At 44.1% G+C, this 22498-nt stretch overlaps 1 pseudogene; it reads right to left on the bottom strand.

The window, feature by feature from the left end:
- Positions 1-19803: 19803 nt before the first annotated feature.
- The window catches only part of LOC104847832, a 13214-nt pseudogene continuing 10519 nt past the window's right edge, over positions 19804-22498 (bottom strand).

Genomic DNA, 22498 nt, shown 5'->3' with positions numbered 1-22498 from the left:
GGAAGTTTTCTGTCATTAATTCTTTGAACAGCTTTTTTAAGTCATTTGCATTTTCTCCTGGTACTTCATGGATTCCTATCAGTCTTATGTTATTCTTTTTTGCATCATCTAGGAGTTGTTGGATCAGTTTCTCATGCTCCCTTACTGTTTTTAAGAGACCTCTTTTTTCATGGTCACTGTCTGCTATCCTATCTTCTATATCTGAGATTCTATCTTTGCTTTTATTCTGTTGCTTATGCTTTCAATAAAGTTTTTAATCTCCTGGATATCTGTTTGAATCTGTTTAATGGATTCCATTTCTTTCCTATGTTGAGCATTCATTGTTTCCATTTCTTTCTTATTCTGGGCCTTCATGGTTTCTATTATGTTCCTAAGCTCATCTACTTTTTTGTCAGTTTCTGTTCTGGAGTCTCGAATCATGTCTTTCATTTTGCTCACCATCTCTGTGGTTATCTGGGAAATAATTTCTGTTTTGAATTTTTCTAGAGCTTGATTGATCAGTTTTTTTACTTCCTGTGGTGTGAGTTCTGAGTGTCCTGGAGGTTCACTATCTGATTTTTCATCCTCCTTTGCCCTACTGTTTTCCCCTGGTGGACTGGAAGTCTGTCTTTGTGGCTTGCTTAAGTTTTTTCTCATCTTTATTTTTGCTGTTGGATTGCCCTTGATTCAATCTCTGGGTCATTAAATCTTCCTAATATCGTTGTATCCCAGTCTTTGATTCTCTGATGACTTACAGACATTCTCATTTTCATAATTGAGAAAACAATTCATCAAATCAATCCCTATCCTTTATCCCTATTGATAAAATCAGGAACATAATAGGATCAATCACCACCCTTAATAGCCTGCCATGCCTCGGCAGAGTGCGTCCAAGGACTAGCTCAATCAGGGGATCTAATAGCCAGGTAGGGGCGACGGTGCTCAGCAGCACCCATGCGGCTACCCTCCTGGCGCTGTGGCAGAGCCAATCAGTGGCGCCCGCTGGAAACGGCGCAGCTCCTGAGGAGACCTATAGTTTGGGCCGGGCTGCGCAGCAGAGGTGGCTCTGAGCCCAAGCCGGGGCACTATTACTGATAAATCTTAACTCAAGATGGGTCACCGACTTTATAATAGCAAAAACTTTTAGAAGAAAACAGAAGTAAATATTTGTGACCTTCAGCTAAGTAAATTTCTTGGATACAAAACCAAAAGCACAAGCAACAAGAAAAAGACAGAGTGGGACTTTTATCTGATTTAACTTAGCAGATTTAAATGAAAAGACAGCACTTAGAATGGCAAATGTTTTTGAAAAAATTATATATCTGGTAAGAGACTTATAAAGAACTCAGTGTTATAAGAAGATGCATATTTGCATGTACTTAGTTGTGTTTACCATAGAGCAGCACCTTTGGGTAGTCTGTGGTGGTGGAAATGTTCTGTATCTGTGCACCCAGTGTGACACACACACACACACACACACCCCGCTCCCGTGTGGTTGTGGGGTTGCAACATAGCTAGTATATCCTAGAAGTTTATTTTTGATATAAACAGCCACATACATCCAGTGTCTTCCATAGTGGAAGAGAATTGGAAGGTAGGGTAAAGAAACTTGTTACCTTTCATGTTGTATCTTCCTATTTGCATTTTTTAAAAATATAAGCATGTATTGTACTTGGCGATTTTAAAACAACGATTTGCAATTTAGCTCAGTGGTGCTACCACCTGCTGTGCCAGCATAAGGTCCAGAGTTCAAATCCCGGTACAAAGAAAAAAAAAACTAAAAGAACGGTATACTTTTTGTCAGCCATGTTTTTATTTTGCTTATGTGTTTTGCTTTATAATACTGAGATAGGGTTTGGGAACAATAACTTGTCAGTACCAATTAGAATGTGAGAGAAGAAAATGTAAGAGAGATTAAAATAGTGGAAGGCTGAGCAATTAAAGGTTTGCCTAAATCCAGAACAACTATTTGATGCTGGGGAAAAAAATATTTTCTGGAAGGTAGATAAAAATATTTTTAAAGTAGCAATTATAATATGACATAAAATACTTTTATTATAGCTACCATCAAAACAAGTCTGAATATTTTTGTTTGCTTGCTTACCTATGTTTTCCAAATTTTATGCAATGAACAGCTTTTATATAATTTTTAAGTATACATATACACTGTCATGTGTATATTCAACTTCAGCAAATTTTTTTTAGGACACATTTTTTACCTTTGCATTAAGAAAATCTTCAATTTAAAAGTGCATAGTACTTCATGTATTTTTACTGTCATGAACTTTTACAGAGGTGCTTACTAATTCTGCCTATTGCAAAATGAGGAAAGACAATCCTACTAAATCTGAAGTAATTCCACTTTTTCTCCTATTGTTTGAGTTTAGTAAAAATAAACATTTTAAGTAGAAAGATGGCAGGTGAATATTCCTACCTTAGTAAGCTGCTGGGCATGGGGGCACTAGATTGTACCACTTTCTGTAGGCTTCACATAAACATTCTATACAGTCTCAGCCCTCCAAGCCTTGCAGTTACAGATGAAGAAACATTGTTGGGCTCACGTGAGACATTCATTGAGTGCAGAAGCAGGATGACTCAAACCTAGACCGCAGGCCCACCATGTCCCACAGTGCTGTTGCTGCTTATGTAACACGGGGGGGCGGGGGGGCCTGCAGTCACGGTGCCGTGGGTGCAGAGGTGCTGTGACATAAGATGCTCCCGTTTGAAGGGGTCTAAGTAAAGACTAAGAGATACCTCTTTGAAGCTTGCAACACCTGGTCCTACTTTGACAACGGTACTGGCACCATGAATTAGATAACTTCAGTCCTTTATGCTTTCCAGGCACAGCAGGAAAAGAGCCAATAGCGGTTGTTGATAACATTGTCTTAATATTTCATTATTCCATGAGAAATATTTTTTAAATATTAAAACATTATAGAAGTGTAATTTATCATCTCTAAGTGTAAAAGCCACAGGTCACATTCCAAAATTTTCCAAAGGATTTGTTCTAAAACTAATCTGATTGATGGAGAAGCCTGTCCTGGTGGGAAATGTGCTTTACTTTTTTTTTTAACAGGGTCTTGCTACCTAGTTCTGGCTAGCCTTGAACTCACTATGTAACCCAGGCTGGCCTCCAACCTGGGGCAACCCTCCTGCCTCCTTCCCGAGTGCTGGGATTACAGGTGTGCACCACCATGCCTGGCAGGAAATGTGCTTTTAAAACATTTGAAAAATAGGTTCATACGCTTTAGGTTCACCATTTCCAACTTTGTTTAGAATAGTCATTCTTACATTACGAAGCCTCGGTGTCTCCCTAAAAGAGGTTCAAGATATATAGATATAGATATGCTGCAGGCTTAGGTAGATTGCTGTTGTTATCCAACCTCAACTCCTCAGTTTCTCTATTCTCCCCACCTTGGGTAAGCAGTTTTCCCTTCCCCCTTTACTGTTGATGACGTTGACCTCACTTGGGGTCCAGTGATTTCAAGCTATTCACAGCAGCTTACTGAGAGTGGAGTCGGCGCTCCCAGCTCCACTTGATCTAGAATGACTGTGCTTTTATCTGTTTTACTCATTGCCTTTCCCTAGCGCACTGTGGTTTGCATAGTCTCTCATGTCACAGAGTTTCTAGTCTCTCACTTGCCCCTGCCTGATTCTCCTCACACACAGCTACCCCATACCAGCTGCATGATCTGGGAGACCACAGAGCCGAGAAGGAAGGGCAGGGAAAATTCCCAGTTGAGCAGTGAGGGCTGGAGCCTTTTGGTCCCTGTTAAGGAAAGGTGCTGGGGCTGGTGCCAGCTTGAGCTGCTGATAACCAGTGGAGGCCATAGGAGCAGGTCCTGACCAGCGATTTTGGCCCCTGGAGCAAATAGCAGCAAATCTGACCTATTTAAATCAGGTGTTCATAGCGGCACAGTTTGTAATAGCTAAAACTTGGAAATAGCCCAATTGCCCATGAGTTGGATAAAGAAGATGTGGTTTTTCTATAAAATGGAGTACTAAGCCATAAAGAATGAGAAAATAGAGTCATTCATAGGAAAGTGAATGCATATTGAGGCCATATCCTTAAGTGAAATAAATAAGACACGTGTAAATACCAAATAGTTTCTCTGGTGTGAAAAACCAGAAGTGTAAATTAAGATCCAAATTGTACAACTGACAATGTGAAATAGGAAAAAAAGGGTTAAAGGTGTAGAGGAAGTGGGAAGGGTAGGGGAAAGGAAATAAGGGAAAAGAAAAAAATATGAGAAAATGAAAAAATGGAAATAAAGTGCTTGTAAATGGGGAAAGTAGGAGGGGGTGAAGGGAGAGCAGGAGTGTGGGGAAAAAATGAGAACCAAGACCTGTCATGTAAAGGTACAAGATCCCAATGATGAATGTAACTGTACTTACTATGTATTCTTAAAGTACCAATAAACTCAATGAAAAACATAAATTAAAAAAATCAGGCATCATTGCTAACAGTATTATGTTTCTTAAAACCTGGTATGGGTGCACAAAGGCATGCTCATCCCCAAGGTAATGCATGCTGTGGGGCCAGCCAGGTAGGCAGCATAGGGTCCGCGACCTGAGACTCGCTCTTCCCTGAAGCAAATACAAGAACGGCCCAGGCGTTTCTGTGAGCTTGACAGGAATCAGGTTCATCAGAAGAATCCAATGGTGAACGTCTCCTTGGCCAACCTTGTTGCTGAGCCTCGAATACTTCCAAGCTGAGAGGCTCAGCCTTAGATGGTCCCTACAGGGCACTGCAATGTCCACTGCCAACCAGACCCTCCTGCAGACTTGCCTTGCAGAAGTTGTAGCCACCTAAGCTGCTCACCAGCCCTTGGGCCTGGCCCGAGATGTGCCCACCTCAGTGTGTGTCTCAAGACTGCCTTTTCCCTTGGTTTTCATGTCCTTGTCAGAGTGTGTGATCCATACTGCACACCCCACCCACGCTGGGGTGGCTGTAGAAACCACAAGGGCTATTTGGTATCATTGTTTCTGTTCAGACTGATGTCACCTGCTAATGCACAGCCCTCTGTATCTGTGGGTTCAGGATCTGTGGATTCAACCCACTGTATAGCAAAAATATTCAGGGGGAAAAAATTCCAGAAGGTTCCAAAAGGCAAAACTCAACTGCCACAGATGAAACGCCTGAGCACTGACTCGCTGTGAGGTGTAGGCACATCTTACATGACTTCCAATGCTCCCTGAGTTTGCTCTCCTCGCCCTGCTGGGGCTGTGCAGTTAGGCCAGCAGTGCGCCATCTGCTCTGAACACCCAGGGACCTTGTTCTTGTCCTTCTGTGTTGCTGTTTCCACAGCATTTACATTGTCCTAGGTGTCAGAGAAGATTTGAAGTATAAGAGGAGGCTGTCCATAGGTTATAAGCAGATGTACTCAAAATACAGTGCTGGGCTGGAGTAGTGCCTCATGCCTGTAATCCCAGCACTCAGGGAAGCTGAGGCAGGAGGATGGCAAGATGAAGCCCAGCCTGGGCAATTTAAAGACTTAGCTAGAATCTGTCTCAAAATTTAAAAAGAATTAAAGGCTGGGGATGTAGCTCAGTTCAGAGGCCCTGGTCTGTCCTCAATACTGAAAGAAAAAGTGCAAATTCCTCTCTGGGCTCACTGCCTCAGTACCGAGCCTCTGTGGAGACCCTTCACCACCCTGTGACACAGTGCTGTGGGCAAGAATGGGCGAGAGCCTGGGCTCCAGGGCCAGAAAAGGGATAAGGGGGCTGCTATTAGAAGCATTCTGTATGTCTCCTGGTCTTCTGCTCACCCTCCCAGCCCTGAGCGCTCCCCCATCACCTTGTTTAGTTGGTTGCTGGTGCCGAAGTACAGGGCTGAGGGAGAAGGTAGAAGGGGAGGGAGGATCATGCAGATGGTTCTCCTGTCCTCAAGCCTTGGAACTGTGCTCCTTAAAAGGTCTTCAGACATTTGAATCTCCACTCTCCGGCAGCTCACAGTGGGAAGAGTGAGATTTACTATCTGAATGTAGCTCTAGAGTCGAAAGGATGACACCTGCCCCTCTGCCCTTTGCAAATGAAGTGAACTGCAGATCTGCTCTATGCCGTTTGTGTGAAAGGCTAGAAAAGTTCACTCGGTAGAGAGGGCGGGTAGGTTAGTGGGTGCCAGGGACCATGGGGTGAGGGACTGGAGAGCACCTGATAATGGTTTGGAATTTATTTGATGGTTGCTAAAAAATTCTAAAATGGATTGTAGTGATGGCTGCATGATCTATAAATCTACAAAGTGTGCTGTTTAAATGGGTGAGTGCGTACCATGGAAATTATCTTTCAGTAAACCTTTTTAAAAAGGGAAATGGAGTTCAAAATTGCCAAGGCTCTTTGATTTGTGGATTTTTAAAAAATATGGCAGCTGTGAAGGCACATGCCTATAACCCTGTCCCTCAGGAGGCTGAGGCAAGAGGATTACAAGTTTGAGGTCAGCCTGGGTTACACAGTGAGTTCAAGGCCAGTCTGGACTACAAAGTAAGACCCTGCCTCAAAAAAAAAAAACAGCAAAGAAATCATTCCCTAAATGTATTGCTAGCTGTCCTTCTCACTTCCTCCTACCTCTTCTCCTAATTTCAAGGACAGTACAGGAAAAACTAAGTAAAGACACTTTCCAAAGAGGGTGAAGAATGGCACTACAGGGACGCCATGACCCAAGGCTGCCACCTCAGTATGGTGGGTGCCTCTTCACAAACTGAGAGTCAGGTGGGCAGGGGATGAGAAAAGAGAGGGCGGTCCTCACAGATGCCCGTGGGGTTGGTTGTCCTGCTTGTGAACGCCTCCGGCACTGGCTGAAAGAGGCAGCCTTTTGGGTGCAAGTTACCAGAACCCTATTCAAATGAGCTTAACCAAAAATGAACTTTTATTAGGATGCTTTAGGAACATTCAAGAACACAGGAATGGGGACGGAGACTTAGCTCAGTGGTTCCACTGCCTGCCTCACAAGCACAAGGTCCCAAGCCACCAGAAGCCAAGGCACTGCCTCCACAGAGTGGCTTTCTCCACTTCTTTAAGTGCAGGTCGGAAAAGAGCCATCAAGGACCCTGTATTTCCTCTGGTTCCAGAGCTACACCTACAGAGAACCTGAGCCTTAATTCCAAATTCCTCATCACCCAAACTTATATCTGAATTTAAATTGATTACAGGTAAGTGTGTGGTTGGTATTTCCTTCTAAGCACATATATGAAATAACTGGGCTGGGAATTTAGCTCAGTGGCACCGCATCTGCCTTGAAAGTACAAGGTCCTAAATTTGATCCCAGATACCAAAACACAAAAACAAAACCAAACATATATTAAAAACTACTTCCAAACTTGACCTGTTTAAAAGAAAATGCAGGGCTAGGGATTTAGTTCAGTGGCACCACACCTGCCTCAAAACTACAAGGTCCTGCGTTCCATCCCCAGTACTAGAGGAAAAAAAAAAAGAAAAGAAAATGGAATCAGCCAGCACAGTGGTGCACACCTGTAATCCCAGCTACTTGGGAGGCTGAGGTAAGAGGATCAAAACTTTGAAGCCAACCAGAGCAACTTAGTGACTTAGTGAGACCCTGTCTCAAAATAAAAAAGACTCTGGGGGGCAGGGGATGTAGCTCAGTAGCGCAGCACCTGCTTGGCAAACACAAGGTTCTGAGTTGATCTCTGGTACTGACAAAAAAAAAAGATCCTGGGATGTAGCTTAGTGGTAGGGCATTTGCCTAACATGCATGAGGTCCTGGGTTCAATCTCCAGGAAGAAGGCCAGAGGGAGGGAGGGAAGTAAGAAAAGAGGAAAAAAAAAGAAAGAAAAAGAAAAGGCAATCAATAGGGGAAATCCTATGACACTACACACTTTCACCTACCACGGAGACACAGAGCAGCACCAGCCTGAGATTTGAAGCCCAACTGTGCAGCCTCAGCTCCCTCATACGAACTGTCCTGTCTGCCATAGGGTCATTGCTGGCAACAAGGCGGTGCTAAATAGCTTACTAAAGACCTTAGCGCAGGCAGGCGATCAGTTAAAACTCAGCAACTCTTGCTAAGATGATCACCAAAATAACATCTGAGCCACCCGCTGGGCTCTTACACTGGGAAAAGAAAGGTGAATGGTAGTCCCAGAAAGGATATACCCACCCTCTAACCCCAGAGCCTGTGACTAGGACCTTATTTGGCTACAGGGTCTCTGTAGCTGCGACTCTGAGGTGTGACTGACAGTCAGTGAATGCTTTTGCTGCCATGTGCTGTCCAGCATAAAGGCAGGGCTCTTCCACACAAGAAGCCCCCGTCACACCTGAGCAACAGCATGTGACAAGTCTCACTTTGTTTGGTGCCATCGCAGATGAGAAAAAGTGTGTTTTAAAGTGTCCCATAAATCATGGATCAGGAACCATGCATGAATGTGAAATTTTGTTTCAGTCTGCAAGAAAAAAGTACTGAAGAAACACACAAAATGTTAAAATTGGTGTATGGTAGTCCTGCCATGACCATGAAGTTGGTTTACAAGGGGTTCATAATGGTTGTGAATATGTTGGACCCGAGGGGAGAGGGGGATGTCCTTCAACATCAGAACCCCAAGAGCATCTTAAAAGAGAAAACAAAAGGTTTAATCGAACAGGCAATCGACTGCTAGGGGAATCTCCAAGGAACTGATTGTCTTATAGCTCTGTTCAAAGCATTTTAACAGATTTGAAGATGAGGCAAATGAGTATGAAATTTGTTCCTTCGGTTCGACTGTCAACAAAAGCACAATGTTTGTCAGTTTCACTGGTGTTGCGAGATGGTGCCACAGCAGAACCACACTTTTTAGGAAATGTCATTATGGGAGATAAATTCTAAGTCCCATACTTATGATCATGAGTTCTCAGTGGAAATCACCTACTTTTTAAGCAAAAAAAAAAAGTACATGGCTCAAGGTCCAACCTCACAGTGATATAGATTGTGTTTTGGGTTTTTTTTGTTGTTTTTACCTTGATAGAATTGTGTGAGTTTAGGTTGTACCCAAGAACACTGTAACGAATTCTGAGTATTAAAGAGTTTGTTGGAGCATTTAAGAAACGATGTGTGTAGAAAACAGCCTGACAGGCCTGTGGATTTAGCTCAGTGGTGCTGAACCTGCCTCACTAGAGCAAGATCCTGAATTCAAACCCCAGTATTGAAAAAAAAAAAGAAAGAAAGAAAAAGAAAACAGCCTGAGAAATTCTCCGTTATGAATTGTCATAATGTAACACAATGTGTAACTCCATGTTACACATTGCTTTTGGTGCAGCAATTTCTGTCCAAAAAAAATTAGGTCTGGGGATTTAGCTCAGTGGCATTGAGCCTGCCTCTCAAGTGAAAAGTCTTGCGTATGATCCCCAGTACCAAAAACAAAACAAAACAAAACACAGCACAACAGTGTATCCTCATCCACCTTATTCACTGAATCTGATACCACTAAAGTTCTGGCTTTTCCCCAAAGTCAAATGACCATAAAAGCTAAATGTTTTTAAACAGTTCAGGACACTGAGGTATCCACAACAGCACAACTAAAGACATTTCACAAAAAAATGACTTCCAGAACTGCTATAGAAAGTGGCAAAAACCCAGGATGTGGTGGTGCACACCTGTGATCCCAGCACTCAGCAGGCTGAGGCAGGAAGATTGCCATGAGTTTGAGGCTATCCTAGGCTACATAGTGAGTTCAAGGCCAGCCTGAATTACAGAGTGAGAGAGACCCTGCCTCAACAAAACAAAACAAAAGTAGCAAAAACAATGGACTAAGTGTGTCCAAAGCAAGAGGTAGTATTTTGAGGGGGATTGTTAAGGCTTATGTCTAGATGTCCCCCCAAAGCCTCATGGTGTTTTTCAGAGATGGCCGGATTTGGGTGTGTGATGCTGAGATTAAGGCTGCCCAACCCTGGGTGTGAGTGGCACCACCCAAAGGGCATGTAACCTGGATTAAATAGAAAGGTGGGCATGGTTGCTGCTGCCATTATTGCTTGCTGCTCACTGCCTTCTGCCTTCCACCTCTGTCTACCATGAACTGTTTCTCCTCTGCAATGCCCCTCTGCCAGGCCACTCAGCTTTGGAACCAGCTACTATGAACTGAAACCTCTACAGACTGTGAGCTCTTAACCTTTTTTCCTTAAACTTTGGATGTTGGGTTTTTTTTCAACAACAAGAAAAGTAAGTAAGGGCCAGAGATTTAGCTCAGTGGCACTGTGCCTGCCTTGCAAGCACAGTCCTGAGTTTGATCCCCGGTACCACAAAAAAAAAAAAGGAAAAGGAAAAGAAAAGAAACTAAGACAGGGATTAATAGTAAAAAATAGTGTTTTACTGTAATGAATTTATTTTTAATTTTTTATTAGTAAATGTTGCAGTACATAATGATTGCATTCATCATGGGGAGTTGACACATATACACAACACATTTTAATTCTTTTTCTTTCCACTTCCCCTTTCCTTCCTCCCTCTTTCTCCCTCCATTTTTAAGTTTAAAAATTCACCATTTTTTTAAATCACATCTCTTAAGTCAAGGATTTGGTTGAGGGAGATGGCACAAGCCTGTAATTCCAGCTTTCAGAAAGCTGAGGCAGGAGGATCAGGAATTCAAGGACAGCTTGGGCTATACAATAAAACCATATCTCAAAAATAAGAAAAAAAAATGTGAAGGCTCTAGACACAACACCATCCTGCCTTGGTGAGGACCCTAAATCCAGTGACAGACATAGAGAACACCACATGATCACATAGTGACTCAGAGACTGGTCATGTAAGCACAGCCAGGGAGTAGCACGAGCCCCCTAGCGGTGAGGGTCAGGCAGCCCTCTCCAACGCAGACTTCTGAGGGAACCTCACCCTGCCAGCAGTTTCAACACACAAAGGGTGATCTTGGAGCTCTAGGCTCCTGAACTATGAGAGAATAAACTTCTGGTGTTTTAGGCTACTGAGCTAGAGGTTGTTGTTACAACAGCTCTAGGGAGGGAGGATCATGCGCTCTTCTATAAAACCCACCTCTTTGTTTTCCATAACCTTCCTGGAGCCTCGTGACCGTCTGTTGCAGTCTCTGGCGCCCCCTTCTGGCCCAAAAATGAAGTGTGCCCCTTCCGTCACAACTCTTTCATACCTCAAATGATATTGGAGAAGTCTCAAAACTTAAAAATATAGCTGCAAGAAAAAAATAATAATAATAGCGCATAAAATTCCCCCCACCTTGAAAAAAAAAGCTACAGCTTTTGCTTTTGTCCTGACTCTTATGCTCTGACCTGTTCCCTCTGATCACTCTGGAAATTCACCTCCAGGGTGACAGTCAACCCAACCATTTTTCTCTCATTTCTTTGACTTCCTCATCAACAGAAACACCTTTTAATGGAACCCTACAAAGCCCTGTAGCTACTCTTGGCCTCACAGAAATCGCACACTTCCAAAATCATGAGCTTAAACCATTCACTTGGATCACAAACTCCCTTTTCACTCACTTTCTCAAGTGCACATTCAACTGTAACTATTCGACTGAATCAAGACTATGAAACCACTGATCCCGCTACTGTTGGTACCCTCTGGTGACTTGTTTTCCTGTCTAACTGGGATTTGTCTTACATGCTCTGACTCATCTTACTGTCCCTCTCCTGTCTCCCGTCTACAGTTCATCCAGTGATGGCTTACTTTGTCTTTATCTGGCACAATTCCAGCCCTGATCTTCTTCCACACACATTTCTCTCTACTCAGAGCTCTTGCTTCCCCTCCCACCTCCCACTCTTGACTGAGAGCCTTGCTTTGCTTGTCCTTGGGAAAATGGAAACCACTGTTGAAAATTGGAAGCCACAGTGCTAAGCCACTACCAATTATATTGTCCATTCTTCCTTCCGCAATGGAAGGTGTGTCCTTTCCCCTAGCTAACTCCTCCACTTATACTCGGGACCCCAACTCCTTTTGTTTCTGTCCAAATTTTTTCATTTATTTGGTTATCCCTTAACTCTGCCTCTTTCTTAGTTTACCCATTTTTTTTCTTTCTTTTTCCATTATTTATCATCATCATCATCATCATCATCATCATTATTAATATTTGGCACAGGGAGTAAAATCAAGGGGGACTCTACCATTCTACTACAGAGCTACATCCTCAGCCCATTTTTCAAAATTTTGAGATTTTGAGACAGGGTCTTACAAAGTTGCCCAGCCCAGCCTCACATTTGCAATCCTCCTGCCTCAGCCTCCCAAGAAGTTGGGATTACAGGTAAGTATCACCACACCCAGCAATACTTTTCTTTTGGACAACACAAGACCCTGCTGTCAGAGCCAGCTTTGTGGATATGTGACTTCTGAAATCATAATCTTCCATTTTTCTCTGTCTTTCTTCCACATTGCCAAGAGAGTGGCCCATGTAACCTGTAAATCATCTCTACTGCTACTTGCATCTCACTTGGATAACTCACTTCATCTCACTTTGCTTCCATTAACTCTAACAGTGTTTCAGTCCCAACGCTTTCCTCCTGAAGCTATCTATGCTGAAGTTTCCAGTGGCCTTGATTTGTGAAAGTCAATGAGTACTTTTCTGTTGTCTCATTCTCCATCCTAGCACCCTACTAATTACTCTTCTAGCACTGTTCACAGCCAGTAATTATAGAATATTTACACTTTTGTCTCTTTCCTCGAGACTCCAAACTCTGTGGGCCTAGATCGTGCACCTAATGTAGGGACAGGCACATAAAGGACACTCTGTGATGTTTACCAGGTCAATGAATGAATGTGCAAGAGAATTAAAGATCTTGATAAGAATTCAAGTGATCAAGCTAGTTGTGGTGGCGTACATCTGTGATCCCAGTACTTGGGAGGCTGAGGCAGGATGACTGCCACAAGTTCAAGGCCAGCCTGGACTATGTAGTCAGTTCAAGGACAGTCTGAACTAGATATTGAGACCCTTTCTAAACACACACACACACACACACACACACACACACACACACACACACAAGCAAACAAAAAGAATCCAAGTGACCAGTAATGTATAACTCAATGGGGAAGTTTTTAAAACTAGAAAGGTGTGATGGGCCAAGGAAAAAGGAAGAGCCAAAAAGTGAGATGGCTTGGAAAGGTAATGAGCAGCTATAAAGTAGTGTACACCAAGCAGGGGGTGGACAGGTGCCGTCAGACACGGGCACCGAGATTCAAGACTCCTGAGTTGGTGCTGAGAGTTCTAGGTGCCATCTAGAGCTGCACACAGTGGTGCACACCTGTAACCCCTGTCCTCTGGGAGGCTGAGGCAGAAGATCACAAGCTCCAGCCCAGCCAAGGCAACCTAGTGACTTAATGAGACTCCATCTCAAAATAAAAAGGCTGGGGGTTTAGCTTAGTGCAAAGACCCTGTGTTTAATCCCCAGGACCATAAGTAAATAAACAGTCTAGTTCTGGGGTGGCTGCAAGTGTGGGTGCATTGGGTAAAATGGATGTGAGGGTCATCAGAGTTGAGATTAGGAGTTGCAGAATGGGTTACTTATATAAATATTTAAGCAATAAGATTAACAGAAGTTGAACATCAGAGGGAGGATGTCACTTATGTTTCCAATGAATAATGACTAACACTTATAAAGTGCCTATTTGCACCAGATTCTCTAAGTGCTTAAGCTTTTATAACCCTTAATAACATTTTATTTTTTCTGGTATCAGATCTTCTATTTATTAGAACATTTTGACAGCTAATCAACACAGACTGAGTATGATACACCAATGAATCTTACAAGGTAACATGGAAGGGCACCCAGCACTTGCCTCAAATAGAATAAATACCCCTTAAACATCATTTCACATGATGACTTCTACTGCAACCATGTCCCCCACTCCAGTATAAATTGTATTCTGTATTTGGAAACACCCAATTCTGTAAGAGTTCAAAGCAATAAATTAAGGCTGAAAACATTTTAATTTGTTTCGAATCTGAAACTTACAAGCACTCATGGTGCTGAGTATTTGTGTATTTGGTGATAACAGGGGCCCAGCCACCACTGAAAGCCATTGTTCAACATTTCTTCTCTTCAGACACTGCCAGTTTATCATGACCCTGTTCTAGAACTTCAACATAGCTCCTCGGTGTTATTTTGGGGAGAAGATTCCACCATGGCCTTTTCTGAATTGAATTCTGGTGACTAAAAACCAGCATAGAGCACAACTAAAAGTTGTGATAAATATGTGCTATGTGCCAGGTACTGAACTCTGTTAAATGCTTCCTACCCCCACAAACAACAGCACCCCGTTTCTGTTCAAGTGGGACTCTAACTACTGGAGAGGCCACCACATGACTCACTTCCCCTGCAGTGGGGCAATGGAAGAACTCGGGCTTTGGAACAGATGCACCAGGATTTCAGTCCTATCCTTTCTTCTCTCCGCAATGTTTCCAGGGGAAGAACTTATCGTCTTAGACATCTTCCTCTCCAGCATTTAGTGTGCCAAATGCTTTGCGAAAGTTCATCAATGTTGAAGGAGGAGAAAAAGAAAGAAAACTTCATAATGTAGCAACTCTGAGGCCGTTTTTGGAGTTCAGTGCGCTATCACTTAAGGATTCCACAAGTAAGGAATTCATCTTTAGGAATGTCCTGGAGAGAGCTTTAAGGAAAGGCTGCTGTTGACTAAGGTGAGGTAAGTCAAATGAACAAAGACAATCAACCTTATGCATCCAGAGTTATCAGGAATGACAGCCACCATCTTAATAACATTTTATAGAGGAAGACATAGGCAAGAGAAGCCACTCGTCCAAGGTCAAACAGCAAAGAGTGAAGTTTTGCTTTGGGGATCCAAACTGCTGGACTTGAGAGTACACTGCCCGGTGTTTGAATTGACAGACACAGAGACAATAATATTGTGATTAAATCTGGAGAAGGCAGGAACTAGACCCCCGGGCTTTGGATTTCATGCTAAGTTTGATAGTGACCCTCTTGGCCACTGGCAGCCTTTGGAGGAGGTCGGCAGAAGCGTGGCGGAGTGAGGCTCGTGTTCAGGACAGCTGAGTCTGGCTGCAGTCCAGCGGGGACAGCTGAAGCCATGCAGTGAGAGAGGACTGATAACTCTGGGAAAGGAAGCAAGTGTACGTGGCGATGGCAGGAGGACAAGCTGGAGACGAGGGACACCACCAGGCAGGAACACGCAGAAGCCAGAGTCGTCCCTGGGGGACAGTGAAGGCTCCCACAGCCTGAAGGGGAGAGAACACGGTCCTAGAGACAGACAAGTGGCTTGGTATGTGCTAGCCTGAATCCACAGAGTGAAACACAGGGTCCTCGGCTGGGAGATTCGGGGGGGGGGGTCCTTTCACCCCGCCTCTGCTGTCTTTTCCTTCCTCCTCTTCAATTCCGGGATGTCCACCAGAGGGCAGCACAGACTTGCGTTCGCTCCCTCTACACCTTCCCAGTCAGGGGCGCATTGAGGTGAGGACATGCCAGGCGCTTCCGCACCTCCTACACTCGAGTTCAAATCCATACAGTGCCCGGGAGGGAGGAGGGGCACGGCCAGGACCCCAAAAATTGAAAGCCCAGGGAGGCAGCTGGCACAGCAGGGTTGGCAGCTGGACCAGCAGCCGTGGACAGTCCTTTGCAGGCGGCCACTCCTGTTCCTCCTTTCCTCTCCTGCCCTATTCTGATGAGCTTGGTTCTAAAGGGCAGAGAAACATCAAAAAATACCACTCCTGAGTGGGGCGTGGCCACATGTCTCGGGCTGGGCGCTCATCTTGGAGGGAGGGGTCAGGACGGAAGAAAAGAATCCAGAGATCTGGCTGAGCTTTGGATCCTGCCCGCCCCACTAGAAGAGAGGACTGGAATGATTTCGGAAAGCTCCCAGACCCTGCTGGATGTGCACCCCTCGGAATAGGGGTGCATGAAGGTGCCTACGTCCCTCTCACTCTCACTCTAGTTTTAATGATTGTATTTTTTTTTACCTTTTCTTTTTGGAGATGGGGGTTTCCCTATGTAGCCCAGACTGGACTTGAACTCAAGATCTTCCTCATTCAGCCTCCTAAGTGCAGGGATTACCAGCATGCACCACCACGTCCTATAATTATTATTATTTTTAATTGTAGTAAAATATACCTAAGATTTACCATCATGATTTTATTTTATTTTTCCCATGAAGTTTATTGGTACATTTAAAGCAAACAATACAGTTACATCTATCAATGGGTCTTGTACCTTTACACGATATGTCTTACCATCATAATTTTTAAGTGTCCAGTTCCGTAGTATTAAGTACTCTTTCACACTAAATTTTATTGTGATTTCTTAACACATTGAATCCCAAAGAAAAGTCAGAGATCTGGAGAACTGGCTGAGAAAAAGAAAGGGGAATTAATTCCAAGATGGGCATACTTTTCCCTGTACACCTCTGAACAGCTGGGAGCACCCCTGGGAAGGAGTTACATCCTGTACGCCAGTCATACACAGACCAGACATAGCCCAAAGTGCATCTGCAAGTTCCTTGGCAAGGACTAGAGGGAAACAGGACCAAAGGCCATTCATTGAAAAGCCTCTGAAACATCAGGTTTAAAACAATCTGCACAGAGGGCGAATGGGAAGTGGCAGGTGATCACGATCAGAATATCTGAGTGATAAAATATATTAGCTCTGTGAGCTTCGGTGAGTTAGAAAATGGAGCAAGACAGACTCTGAGCCCCTCCCAAGAGGATTGCAAGTTTGAGCCCAGAGGTTCCTCTGAACCTGGCACAGTGCCCCGCCGGGGTATTGGGGATGCAGTTATAGCCCCCGTTCCACAAAGAACATCAGAATGGAATCGGTCCCAGGTGACCGGCTCCCATGACATCACTTATTACCACGTCCTTGCCCAACTCTGTGCGAGGAGTCATGGTAGACATGTGTAGCTCCCATCCTCAGAGGCTGCAGGAAGGGTGGGCTCTCCGCCTCTGAACCCCGCAGTGCCCAGTCTTGGGGTCAGAATTGCCCCACCTGTGACATCCGCACAGGGTTACTTTCCCTCTACTTTATAGGCAGGGCACACGCTCACCACCATACTTCCTTTCCTCCACACATCCTGTTTCAGCCTTAGTGCAGTGTGTGTGTGTGTGTGTGTGTGTGTGTGTGTGTGTGTGTGTGTGTGTGTTACTGGGGATTTAACCCAGGGCCTTCACCCTGAGCTACATCCCCATCCCTTTTTTTATTTTTTGTTTTGAGACAGGCTCTTGTTAAGTCACTAATTTGCCCAGGCTGGGCTCAAACTTGCAATCCTTTTGCCTCAGCTTGCCAGAGTGCTGTGATTACAGGTGTGTACCACCACACCAGCTTAAAAAATTAAATCAACCAACGGTCTGGGAAAATCTGGAAATGGCCTTCCACCCCAGATGTCTTGGGAAGTGCTCCCTGTGGTGGACTATCCTTCAGCTGCCCCTTGCCCTTCATCTTTTTTTATTTTTTTGAGAGAGAATCTCACTACGTAGTTTAGGCCAGTCTTGAGCTCGCTGAGATTCTCCTGCCTCTGCCTCCCAAGTGCTGGGATTACAGTGTATGCTACCATTCCCGGCCTCCTTCATCCTTAACTTCATCCTTGACTTGAGCTTGTAGGATGCACAGACTACAGATTAGCCATTATTAGTATGAAGGACTCAGCTTCCTACTCAGAGCAGGCCAAACGTCTGATGCATTTTACTGCTTACCATTTTTGGTCACTATTACTCATAACTCCTCATTTACCCATCCACAGCCCTAGCTCTTTAAGGGTCTTTAAACCTGCAAATACTTTGCCAGGAGACAGCTGAGGAAGTTAGTGTCATCTCCTAATCTAAAAAGGCAGAGAAAAAAAAAGCAGAACAGAAAATATGAAATGACTTTCTATTTTCCTATTCTTGGTTTTCTAAAGCACAGCTGAGCTCTTACATTTCAAGCTAGTGGTCAGTGGGAAAGAAAAGAACTGGAAACAATGACATTTCAGGTGCAGCAGGCAGCTGTGCACACCAAGCTTTAATTAACCTCCCCTTTGTTCAGTTCTGTGTCTGACCTTCTCCAGCAACCTATGCCCACTGCATAGTCGCTGCTGCGAACAGGAAACCAGCAGCCACTCTAATTGGTGACAACCCACGCCAATTTATTTATCATCACCTAGTTACACCTGTCATAGAGCCAAAAATAGAGCCTCTCATAGAGCCCAGGGCTTGTTGGCTTTGTAGCTGAGCCATTTATGCACACACAGCTCCTTATTCCCTGGTCATCTGTGCCCTGCTGTTTGCGAAAGGTCCGTACGAGTGGGTGATGTTTGAGTGCATGTTGAGAGAGACAAGTGTTTCCACAGAGGTTGGCACTAAGAGGAGAAGATGGAGGTGTCCCTGCCAGCTGTCTCTGGGTCTATGTTTGCCTCTGAGAAGCTCAGCTGCACCAGGAGGCTTTGGGATATATTTGTTTACTTGTTTGCTTGCTGGCTGGTACTGGGGCTAGATCCCAGGGACTTGTGTATGTCAGGTAAGAGCTCTTCCACTGAGTTCCACTATAGTTCCAATCCTTTTTAGTTTTTATTTTGAGACAGGATATTGCTGAATTGCCTGAACTATCCTTGAACTTGAGATCCTCCTCCCTCAGCCTCCTGAGTAGCTGGGATGATAGGCATGCTCCCTCCATGCGGCATGGCTTTAGAAGTTTTACAGTCCCTTTCCACACCTGAGAGCCCTCTGCATGCTTTCCCAGTGGCCTGCCCCACCCCACATGGTGCCCCCTTCTGCAGGGGCTCTGGGAGCCTCTGGTAAGGAGTGCCCCAGTGAGAGGACCCATCCCAGGAATCGCCAGTTAAAACTAACTCTTTCTGGCCTTATCTGCATGGGACTAGGCTGCACAGAAAGAGCGGGATATGAATTCCAGGCCCAGGGGATGTGGTTCTCTTGGGATTTTCTCCTCACATCCTATTGGATCACCTTAAGCGTCAATTTCAATTCCTTTAGTTCTGAGTTTGTCAAACTTGGCAGTACTGGCCTTTAGGAGGCAATATTTTGCCATCCTGTTGGGGGCTATCCTGTGAACTGTGGGATATTTTAGCAGCTTCCCCAGCCTTTGTGTTCATAGTACCTCCCCACCCATAACTCTGATCATGACACTGTTGTCCCTTGGGTGGCCAATTTCTCAGTTGAGAACAGCTATGATAGTCAGGGGTGCAACAAAGCATTCTACAATATACAGGACCCCCCACCATCAAAGACCCTAAATGTCGGTAGTCCTGAAGTAGAGAACCCTACCCTGCCTTGTTTAACCAGACATTGGTGGGCTTGGGATTTAGCTCAGTGGTTCCACCACCTGCCTTGTAAGCACAAGGACCCGAGTTTGGTCCCTGGTACCAAAAAAGCAAACAGACATTGGTCATGTTTTTTAAGTCTTTCAACCTAACAAATTCCTAAATGATATACTCCTCATTAAGATGTTTTTCCCTAATATATTTAAAGGAATTGCAAGAACTCTATACAGTACTTAGCAAAAGCATTGAAGCCAGTACAGTGACAGTACAGCATGTCGTCCCAATTACTTGAGAAGCCAAGGCAGGAGGATCACAAGTTCAAGTCCAGCCTGGACAATTTAGCAAGATCCTCTCTTATTTTTTTTCAATTTAAGTAAAATTTACTGAGTGCCTATAATGTGCATGGACTCTTATTAGACACACTGAAATTTAGGCACAAAACAGATCCCTGGCCTTAGGTACATTATAATCTAGTTAGTACAATACAGATTAAAAACAGTAGAGAGACAAGTTACATGATAACGCTCGTTACCAGAGTCCGCATTAAAGAGCTGTGATTTAGGTGCTCCAAAATGGCAACTAGTCCTAAAATCATTTATAAAATGTATTTGGCCTTAGAACCCACAGCGCTTCAAACCAGGTAAGTTCCACTGCAGATACAATCAATCACAAGGATGAAAACACTGAAACACGTAAGAGCACTGTGAATGAGTTTTGTGATTGTGGATCTTCTGCTTTCTTCTTATGATGGTCCAAAGCCTCCGTAATACCAATTTATCAGACAGAAGCATGTCATCCTGTTGTGCTAGATAACTCGGTAAACTTTCAGCCCATTCAAGTGCAGCTTTATGGCTAACATTCTTCTCAGGATTCAGTTCTGCTCTTCTAGTCCTGCTGGAAGGCTTCCGCTCAGCAGCTGTGGCCTGGTCGTCAGCACTTTCACTGTCCGCCATCCCTGACAGCTTGAGTCCTTACTCCAAGAGTCAAACCGCTGATCAATATTCTCAATGTCAACGTGTTCACGGTCTTCTGTATTCTGCAAAACTGTTGCTAAGTTAGCGGCTAAAATGGCTCCTTCATCAATGTTCGTAACCGAATTTTCTCTGTTGCCAGGGAAAAGTTTTCTCTATGCTTTGGTTATAGTACTTGCTTTTATCATGTTCCAAGCCCTGGATGCCTCGTAAATTGCATCCAACACTGTCAAGTTCTTCCAAAACATTTCTGGGTCGATTCCTTCATCCATATACTTCTGGAGAAGTCCTGCTCGGTAGTATCTTTTTGCTGTGGCTAAAACTCCCTGGCTCATTGGTTGAATTAAACTCGTGACACTGCTGGCAAATACTTCACAATTCTTCCTCCATCGTCTGAACTCAACAGTTCTTCATTTGGATGTGCTGGGGGAAAATCTAAAAGGAGCACTGCTGGCCTGGGGATTTAGCTCAGCGGTTCGGTGGCCTGCCTCGCAAGTGCAAGGACCCAAGTTCAGTCCCCGGTACCAAAATAAATAAATGGAACACTGCTTTTTCTAGAAGACCCTTGGATATCAAATGCTTCTGTACCTGTGGCACAAAATATTTATCAAACCACTCTCTGAAAACAGGCTGTTCTATGCACGCACCTTTTTGACTGAAGTAAGTGGCAGGAAGGCTGGAAAGGTCAGTTCCTTTGGATGAACAGGGTTTTTTTTTACTTTGCCCACAACACAAAGATTAAGTTTGTGTAAAGCTGTGGCATTTGCACAACACGTTAAAATAATTCTCTCTCTGCTTGACCTGTACTCTGAAGTACTTTGTTCAGTGTCAAGAACTAAGGTCCTCGATGTGAGACATTTCCAGAACAACCCAGTATGCTCAGCACCATAAATTTGCTCTGGTTGTAGATTCTCTCTCTCAACAAATTCCTGAACGTTACCGCAAAATTCCCTGGCAGCAGTTTCGTCTCCTTTTAATTTTGTTCCTTTACCAGCAGCCTTTGGGATACCATGGCGCTGTTTGAATCGAGTTAGCCAGCCAGATGATGCGTTAAAATCACCTCCCGTCCCCAAAGCATCAAAAAAGAACTTAGCTTGATTTGCACAAATAGTTCCGGACACTGGAACCCCATCTGTTTTCTGTGGGTTAAACCACTCTATCGTCACTCTGTGAAATTCTTCATAGATTTACTTTTGCACACTCGACTTGCAGGATCTGAACTGTTTGCATAGTTTATAATCCTTTCTTTGTTCTTTTTAATATCACGAACTGTAGAATCCCCAATCCCATACACCACAGAAAGTTTTTTGAAAGAGATGCCTTCCTCAAGTTTCTTAATAATGTCAAGTTTGTCTTTAATTGCCAATACCACACGCTTACATTTCCCCAAATTCTAAGTGTCTAATAGTTCAGCTGATTACTAAACCAAGATAATTAACAACCTAGACTTGAATAGAGAGACTAGAAAATGGAATCTTAAGATCACTGGTCTGTGCCCTAGGACTTAGTGTGATGGCCAGTTTCCAGAGAAGGTCTAAAAGAATCTCTTCACTTAGACTTTAAAACTTACATAGTTCCTACAATAAGGAATAGCTCCAATTAACTCCATCTTTCTTCCTCACATAAAGTGTTTTCATAACGTGCGATCTTACGGAAGGCTAGAAACTGGACCAATACTACACTACTAAGATCTTGAAAAGGGTCCTACTGCATACGCAAATCTGCCATCGGTGCAGGTAAGGTTCTTTGTTAAAGCCACTAAGACTCAGGTTGAGTATTTTGGGTCATGTGAAGGAAAAGTGTAAGTCAAGAAAAGACTTGCAAACTTGACTTACAGGAGAATACAGAAAAACTTATTCCTTATGTTGTTAATGTCAAGCAGTGAAGTGTAACAAACGTTGCCTCTTCTCAGCAAAGGACTAGGACAGGTCACGCCGGAAAGTGCTTAGGAAAAGCATAACAAGCAAGTTAAGACGAAGTGAGAGGCGCAAAGGTGGTGAGAGTGGACAGGCAGGAAACCTGTATTTGAACGCAACACAAACCAGTACCTAATGGGTCTGACTACTGGAAAGGAGAAAGGTGGACAAGTGGTGGTGTCACGTGATCTTAAAAGCACCGAAAACTTCATTGGTAGAAATCAGATCCAAGGTAGAGCCTATGGGTGAAGGTGCGGTGAAGATGTTAAAATAATCCTGCTGAGAGCTGCTCCTCCAGGATCCAACAGAAGCAGTTCCTGGGGGGCTGTGTGGAGCCTCTGAAACCCGCTCAGATTAAGAGGTCAGGGAGAAGCCGCGTGAGCAAGGCCCTCCCCGCTGAGCGAGCTGCCGAGCGTGGGCTGCTTTTCCTCCGGTTCGGTTCGGCCCGGACTCTGGCGACCTGGGTGTCA

Source organism: Fukomys damarensis, unplaced genomic scaffold, assembly GCF_012274545.1.
Source record: "Fukomys damarensis isolate Sample0158 unplaced genomic scaffold, DMR_v1.0_HiC HiC_scaffold_30, whole genome shotgun sequence".
NCBI classification, from domain to species: domain Eukaryota; kingdom Metazoa; phylum Chordata; class Mammalia; order Rodentia; family Bathyergidae; genus Fukomys; species Fukomys damarensis.
This window is presented reverse-complemented; position numbering and strand designations above follow the sequence as displayed.